Below are 7,839 nucleotides of genomic sequence, written 5' to 3' on the forward strand. Positions count from 1 at the left end.
CTGTGCCCCCTGCCTGGCAAGGCTTGATGGGGGACCTCAGGCCACATCCCTTTGCCCGGGCCAGGGAACCTCAAGGCTCAAACCCTGGACCAGGCCAGGGGACCTCAGGCCGCGGCCCTCACCCCGGCGCCGGACCAGGCGACCTCAGGCTGCGCCCCCCACCTGGCAGGGCTTGATGGGGGTGGGGCTGGCCGGGTCTGGATCTAGCCCAATGGGGGTGGGGCCGGCCAGGTCTGGGTCTTGCGCAATTTCGAGGCACACGTGGGTGGGCAGGGTATTGATTCTGGTTCCCGTGGTGCGCCCCAGACTCTGACAGGAGGAAGATTTTCATATACATTTTACTAATTTTCTTTTATCTCTGACACTTCTATTTCAGAGAAAGGGCAAATAGCAATATTAAAATATTTCCTCTAATTAATTCCCTTTTAATGTGCACGAATTTCGTGTACTGGGTCACTAGTTTAAATACACACACACACACACACACACACACACACACACACTATTTTTATTGATTTTAGAGAGGGAGGGAGAGAAAGAGAGAAACATAGATGTTAGGGAAATATCAACCAGTTGTCTCCAGACCTGGGATCAAACTGGTGCATGGGACAACACTCATTCGAGCCACTCTTGCCCTGGCCAGTGTGGCCCAGTTAGTTGGGTATTGTCCCATGCACCTAAAGGTCACCAGTTGGATTCCCAGTCAGGACATGTGCCCAGGTTTCTGTTTTGATCCCCAGTTGGGGTGCATGGAGGAGGCAGCTAATGATTGTTTCCCTCTCACATTGACATTTCTCTCTCCTCCCTTCCTCTCTCTCTAAAAAATTAATTTTAAAAAAAAGTGTGTCATGGCTATAGCTGTTACATTTTGAATGCTACAAAAATATTTTTTTTCAGCATTCAAATGCTGTTTTTCAGTTTGGCAAGGAAGTTGCTCACTTCACTGATGAATGAGTGAAGTTCTTATACTTTGCCTTACTCTATCCCAGGGGTGGGCAAAGTTCATAAACTTTGCCCACGGCTGCTCTATCCTAATAAAGAGGGAATATGCTAATTGTCCCATCACACCCTCACAAGATGGCGGCGCCCACAGCCACAAGATGGTGGCGCCTAATCCCCTCAGCCCCGCCTCCTCCAGCCAGAGTCCCCCAGTCCTCTAACTGCCTTCCCCTGCAGGCTGAGCTGAGGGACAACCCCCCCCCCCGCACAAATTTCATGCACCGGGCCTCTAGTTGTGTAATAAGAACTATGTATGCTTTGTTCCTGCTTCCTGGCACAGAGTTCCTAAAACCTTTATAATTTCCTAAGTTATAGCCCTTTGTTATTTATGACAATCCCTTCCTCTCCCACCTGAGATTTTTTCTGCTAATGAGATGAAGTGGGGGCATGGGGAGAACCTAGTAGCTCAGTTAGGGCTAGTTACCAGAAAGACTCAATGACTAGAGGGTGGGAACTCTCAGCCCCATCCACCAAACTCAGGAAGATTTGATGAGCTTCTGGGTTGGTAAATGCATCCATCTCCCAAGGAAGATGGCAAACCTCAGCTCCACTCCTACACTCGGGCTCCTTCTGGATCTTGTCCTGTGTATCTCTTCATCTCAATGTTCATCTGTATCATTTATAATATCCTTTTTTTAAAAAAAAATAATATTTTTAATAATAAACTGGTAAATCATAAGTAAATGTTTGCCTGAGCTGTTCTAACAGATGACCAAACCTGAGGAGGGGTGTTATAGGAACTTCTGATTTACAGCTAGTCAGTCAGAAGCAGAAGTGACAATCTGGACTTGCAATTAGCTTTGGAAGTGAGGGCAGTCTTTCAGAACTGAGCCCTTACCTATGGGATCTGACCCTAGCATCAGAATTGAGTTAAATTGTAGGCCACCAAGTCTGCATCCACCTGAAAATTTTTCTTTTTAAATATATTTTTATTGATTTCAGAGAAGAAGGAAGAGGGAGAGAGAGATAGAAACATCCATGATGAGAGAGAATCATTGATCAGCTGCCTCCCGCAAGTCCCCGCAATCCCAGGCATGTGCCCTTGATCGGAATTGAACCTGGGACCCTTCACTCTATCCACTGAGCCAAACCGGCTAGGTTCCGCCTGAGAATTTGGTAGTTGCCTGGTGGTACTGGAAGACACTCCACCTATCAATGAAAATATCAGCCAGCATTTATGTTGGAACTGCACTTGTTTAGTCAGTTGCAAAGATAGAATAGCTATGAATACAAGAGTTTGCAAATGTCAACAAAAGCATTTAGTGAGAATATGGAATTTATAATAAATATATCTGTATTTTGTTACTAAATTTTGTTGTAAATTGTGTTTTATACATCCTTTATATCAGTAAATTTATAAATAAAACTATATAGATATATATGCACTCATACTTTTTTTTAAATCCTTGCCTGAGGATATGTTTTTAATTGATTTTTAGAGAGCGAGAGGAAGGGGGAGAGAGACAAAGAGGAAAAGAAATATCAATTAGTTGTCTTCTGTACACGCCCCGACCAGGGATCGAACCCACAACCTAGGTATGTGCCCTGACTAGGAATGTAACCATTACCCCTGGTTCATATGTCAACGCTCAAATGCTGAGCTATACCTTCTGAGCTAAATAATTTGTTTTAGCATGAGAGAGAGATTTTTGTTCCATTTATTTATGCTTTCATTGGTTGATTCTTGTGTGTGTCCTGACTAGGGATTAAACCTGCCACTTTATATATCCAGACAATACTCTAACTGACTGAGCTACCCGGCCAGGACCATGATCTTAACTTACATTCTTAAAAGATCACTCAGGCTGCCATGTGAACAGACTACAGGGGAGTGAGCATGTGAATGTGAGGAAGCTGGAGACAGTCAGGAGGTGAGAGGATGTGACTTGGACCAAGGAGGAAGCAGTGGAGTTGATAAGAAGCAGTTAGAATTTAGATGTATTTTGAAATCTACTTCCTAGGAAATGCTGATAGATTAGAAGTGGGGTGAAAGAGAAAGAGATGAATCAAGGATGACTCCAAGGTTTTGGCCTGAGCAATTGGAAGGTTAAAATACTATTTACTTGAAAGAAATTATCAAGTGGTTGGGGGAGGGCAGGTTGGGAACCATGGTAGAAATCTATTGGTTTGAGGCTTGAATGAACTTTCTGGGGTGATGAAAATACGTCTTATTTTGAGTGGTTGCATGGGTATACACTGTCAAAACTTAATGAACTGCCTGGCCAGTGTGGCTTAGTGTTGAACATAGACCCATGAACCGGGAAGTCACAGTTTGATTCCCAACACACCTGGGTCGCGGGCTCAATCCCCAGTAGGGGGCATGCAGGAGGCAGCTGATCAGAGATGCTCTGTCATCATTGATGTTTCTATCTCTTCCTCTCCCTTCCTCTCTGAAATCAATAAAAATTCTTTTTTTTAAAAGGGGGTCTTTAAAGGTTACACATGACGGGAATGGGGTCTATCTGGAAGTTGTTGAGTCCAAGGCTGTTTTTGGGGGTGATCCATCTTTCTGATGAGGTCCTTGCATTTACTTCCCTGTGCCTTTGCAACTTCATCTCTTTCTTAAGCCTTGACAATCAACAAAACAAGCCTTGATTTGTAGCATTTGCTGATTTGTGACATAAATACTCCCACCATAGCCTGTTTCTAGCTACAGGATATATAAAGCTACAATGTAATCCTGAAGGTGGTAGAATGAAGTAGTGGAGAACCAGACTCCAGTGCAGGCAAATTTCTTTACCTCTCTGGGCCTTTTTCCTCATCTGTAAAATGAGTTGATAATACTGCTTCCTCCATAGAGTTGTTAGGAAGATTAAGTGAATGAATATGTGGAAAGCACTTAGAGCAGAACCCAGCATTATGTATCTTTCACTGTGTGACGTTGGGCCCTTCCTATATGTGGATATTCCTTTATTTGTAAAGCAAAGAGGTTTTATCATAATCTTCAAAGTCCTTCCTGTTATAGAGAAATCTCAGCCTCCCTCTCTGTTTTTTAAGTGCTTTCCCTGAAATCACAGGTATAAGGCATTTGAGTGGTGCAAGAGACAGCCATGCAGAGTCTGTCCAAAGTGGATTCAGTCCAAAGTACAAAATGAAAATTAATTGTCAGCCTTCGTCTCAGCTTGGGAAAACTTGTCCGTGGCCAAAAGTTTCCAGCATCTGGGACTCTTTCCTTCTAACTGACAGCTCCAGGTGCCTGTCCATTCTGGCTGTCTCATTTACCCCTGCCAGGGGCCTTTGTTTAGGAGCATTCTGATTCTCCCCTGCTCTGTAGGTTCTGAAGGAAATACCCTTTTTTCTTTTCTTTGTTTTAATGGAGAGAAACAAATAAAAATAAGAAAAATACAATGAGACTAGATTAATAGAAACAGAGATTGAGAAACGCCAGGAGAAAGAGATTTTTCCTACATTTTCTAACAACAAAACAAACAAATACAGATAAAATAAAAGCTCATTCCTACCACATCTGGAGAATTCCTTGGAAAGGACCATGTTTAAAATAAATACACATGCAGCACAGATGGAGGTATTTCTTGCCTTTTTCCCTACTAACTCTTTTTTAATATATTTTTTTATTTTTTTACAGAGAGGAAGGGAGAAGGAGAGAAAGTTAGAGACATCGATGAGAGAGAAACATCGATCAGCTGCCTCCTGCACACCCCCTACTGGGGATGTGCCCGCAACCAAGGTACATGCCCTTGACCAGAATCAAACCTGGGACCCCTGAGTCTGCAGTCCGACGCTCTATCTACCGGCTAGGGCTAACTCTTTTTTAAAAAAGATTTTTAAAAATTGATTTTAGAGCCCTAGCCGGTTTGACTCAGTGGATAGAGCATTGGCCTGCGGACTGAAGGGTCCCGGGTTTGATTCCAGTCAAGGGCACATGCCTGGATTGTGGGCTCGATCCCCAGTAGGGGACGTGCAGGAGGCAGCCAATCGGTGATTCTTTCTCATCATTGATGTTTCTATCTCTCCCTCTCCCTTCCTCTCCCTCTCCGTTCCTCTCTGAAATCAATAAAAATATATTTTAAAAAAATTTTAATTGATTTTAGAAAAAGGAAGTAGAGAGAGAAATACATCACTGTGAGAGAGACATCAATCGGTTGCCTCCCCTACGCACCTTGACCAGGGATCAAACCTGCAACTTAAGTATGTGTCCTGACCAGGAATTGAACCAGCCACCTTTTGGTGTATAGGACAATGCTCCAACCAACCTAGCCACACGAGCCAGGGTGTTTTTTTTTTTTTGAAAGAGAAAAACATTGAGTTGTTTTTGGGGAATGAACCTGCATCCTTGGCATATGGGGATGATGCTCTAACCAACTGAGCTACCTAGCCAGGGCCCTACTAACTCACTCTTAACTCTGGGGAACTCCCCTAAACTCTACATCCAAATGCCTAATGGAATTAATTATATATATATTTTTTCCATTTAGGTCCATATTCTTCTGGTTGAATTTTATAGGAGCTACACTTAAAACCAAAGATTCTAAGAGCTGAAAGTGACCTCAGAGCACTCCTCCTCTTTTTACAGTGTTTGACATATGAGAAAACCAAGCTTCAGAGAGGCTAGGTAACTTGTTAAGTTCCCACAGACAAGTGACAGACCTAGGTTAAGGTTAGGTGATTCACATATCTAGTGGTACCTGTATTATCTTTCAGGGTTGCAGAAAGAAACGAATGGGTAATTGAGGGGAGTATAATAAAGGAAAGGCAACAAGAAATGTTGCAAAACCCCCCGAGCCAGCGACAATGGGAAAACCAGATCACTACTGGACCTGAGGGGACAACAGGGAGGGAGCAGAGAGTATATGGAAAGGGCCACTGGACAGGGGTCTGCAGAGACCCTGCTTTTAGGAAGGTGGGGTGTGTGAAGGCCAATAAACAATCTCATATCTCTCTCCTCCCTCCTTCTAGTCCCTATTGGCTGAACTTAACCAGAAACCAGAGGACAAGGAAGCCTGTTGATAAGAGACCAGAAGCACTGAGGAGGGAGGAAAGCAGATTTGGAGGCATACAAGGAAACATACCTATCAGCATTTTATTTACTGAAATTTCAAACAATGCTGTTTATGCCCTATAATTTGGCCTTAAAGTGTGCAACACAGCCAGCTGCCAGAAACAGAAGATACAACAGGAGTCAAGAAAGCTGCAAGTTAGGGCACTGAGCTATCTTATAGTGATGGAAGCAGAAGACTGGATGGGTAGATGGAAGTTTCCAGAGATTCTAAGAGCTGAAAGTGACCTCAGAGCAGATCCAACACTGACTCCACATAGATTTGGTGGAGGTTCAGACAACAGCTCAGGCCCTGCCCTCAAGGAACTAAGTCTGGTCTACAGAGGGTGAGGCCTGACCATGGGTGACTGTACCTGGAGACCTGTAAGATGTTGATGAGCAGGGAAGACTTCTCTCAAAAGTGATACTAACTATGAGAGGCAGAAAGGGGCCGGGGTCTCTAGCCTATGATCTGTGAGGAGATAGTTTGGTGGAAGCTCAGGGAAGTCTTGGGGCCCTTTCCTCCCTCAAAGTTACCTCTGCAGGAATCTCCTGACTTCATAGTTTCCTTTGGCTAAATCCCATCTCCTCCTCCCCATACCTCCACCTCCCTTTTCTGAAGCCAAAGGAGAATGAGGTGGAGTCCAGATTCTCAGAAGCAGGTTAAACCAGTTCCTGGATGTGCCCTGTTGAAAAATAGCCCCAACATAAAATGACTACCATTCTCCCCACAGCCAGCTACCATGGTGCAGATAAAGACCTGGTGAGGGGAAAGATCTCAGGGAAAACAAAATCAGCACCTGATTACAAACACAGATGGACCCAAACTGGCCCTGTGGGTGCTGGGGTCTTGTCTGCAGGGCAAAGCTAATGTTTGTCACCCCCTAATCCTCGTCAACAGTGGCCACTCTGCCAGGGAGGGCATTTCCTACAAGTACCACCACCTCTTTTCTTGCTCCATTTTACCAGTTGAACTCCAAGCAGAGTTCTTAGTATTCTCTGGAAGCTGCCTCTCAGCCTCGTAGGTAGCCCAGCTTTCAGCTCCTCTCCAATGTTGTTTAGGTCCCTGAGTCAGGGGGAAAGGCCACACATGACTTCTTCCTCCAGTATGGGCAGCCTGGCCAAGCTTATCATCTCTCTGTGGTTAAAAGGGGAGGCTGCAACCAGGAGGCATAAAGAGGCTTCTGATTCCTGCTTGGGGAAAAATTTGGCTGGAGTCTGTCTGCTGTGGCTCAGTTGGTTGAGCACTCTTCCATGCAGGTTTCACAGTCCCAGGGAGATGGCAGATCTCCCTCACTTAAATTCAATACAAATAATCATGATTATGGGGCAAGTTCGATTCCTATCAGGGCACATGCCCAGGATTCGGGCTTGATCCCCAGTAGGGGGGCATGCAGGAGGCAACTGATCAATGTTTCTCTTTCATTAATCTTTGTATCTCTCCCTCTCCCTCTCTCTCTAAAATCAATAAAAATATATTTTAAAAAATAAAAAGCTTGGAGGTTTTTGTCAAAGTTAACTCCAGCTAGTTCCCATGCTCCTGGCTGCCCCATAGTTAAAATTATTTGGATTGAGTTTAAGTGAGGGAGATCTGACATCTCCATGGGACTGTGAAATCTCAACAGATGGCTCAACCTGTTGAACCCTAAGAAAGCTTTATAGTTATGCTCTATTTCAAAGCACTTTCACATCCCTTATTGCAGAAGTTCACAATCAGCCCAGATAGATTCAACAGCCTAAAGTAAAACAGCTGATTAATAATTAGATAGGATTTAGCTAGAAACATTAACCTCATAGAATTGTTTTTTGTTTCTTTGTAGATTGCTTTCAGAGGAATATATCTA

Source organism: Plecotus auritus (genome assembly GCF_963455305.1).
Source record: "Plecotus auritus genome assembly, chromosome: 5".
Lineage (NCBI taxonomy): Eukaryota > Metazoa > Chordata > Mammalia > Chiroptera > Vespertilionidae > Plecotus > Plecotus auritus.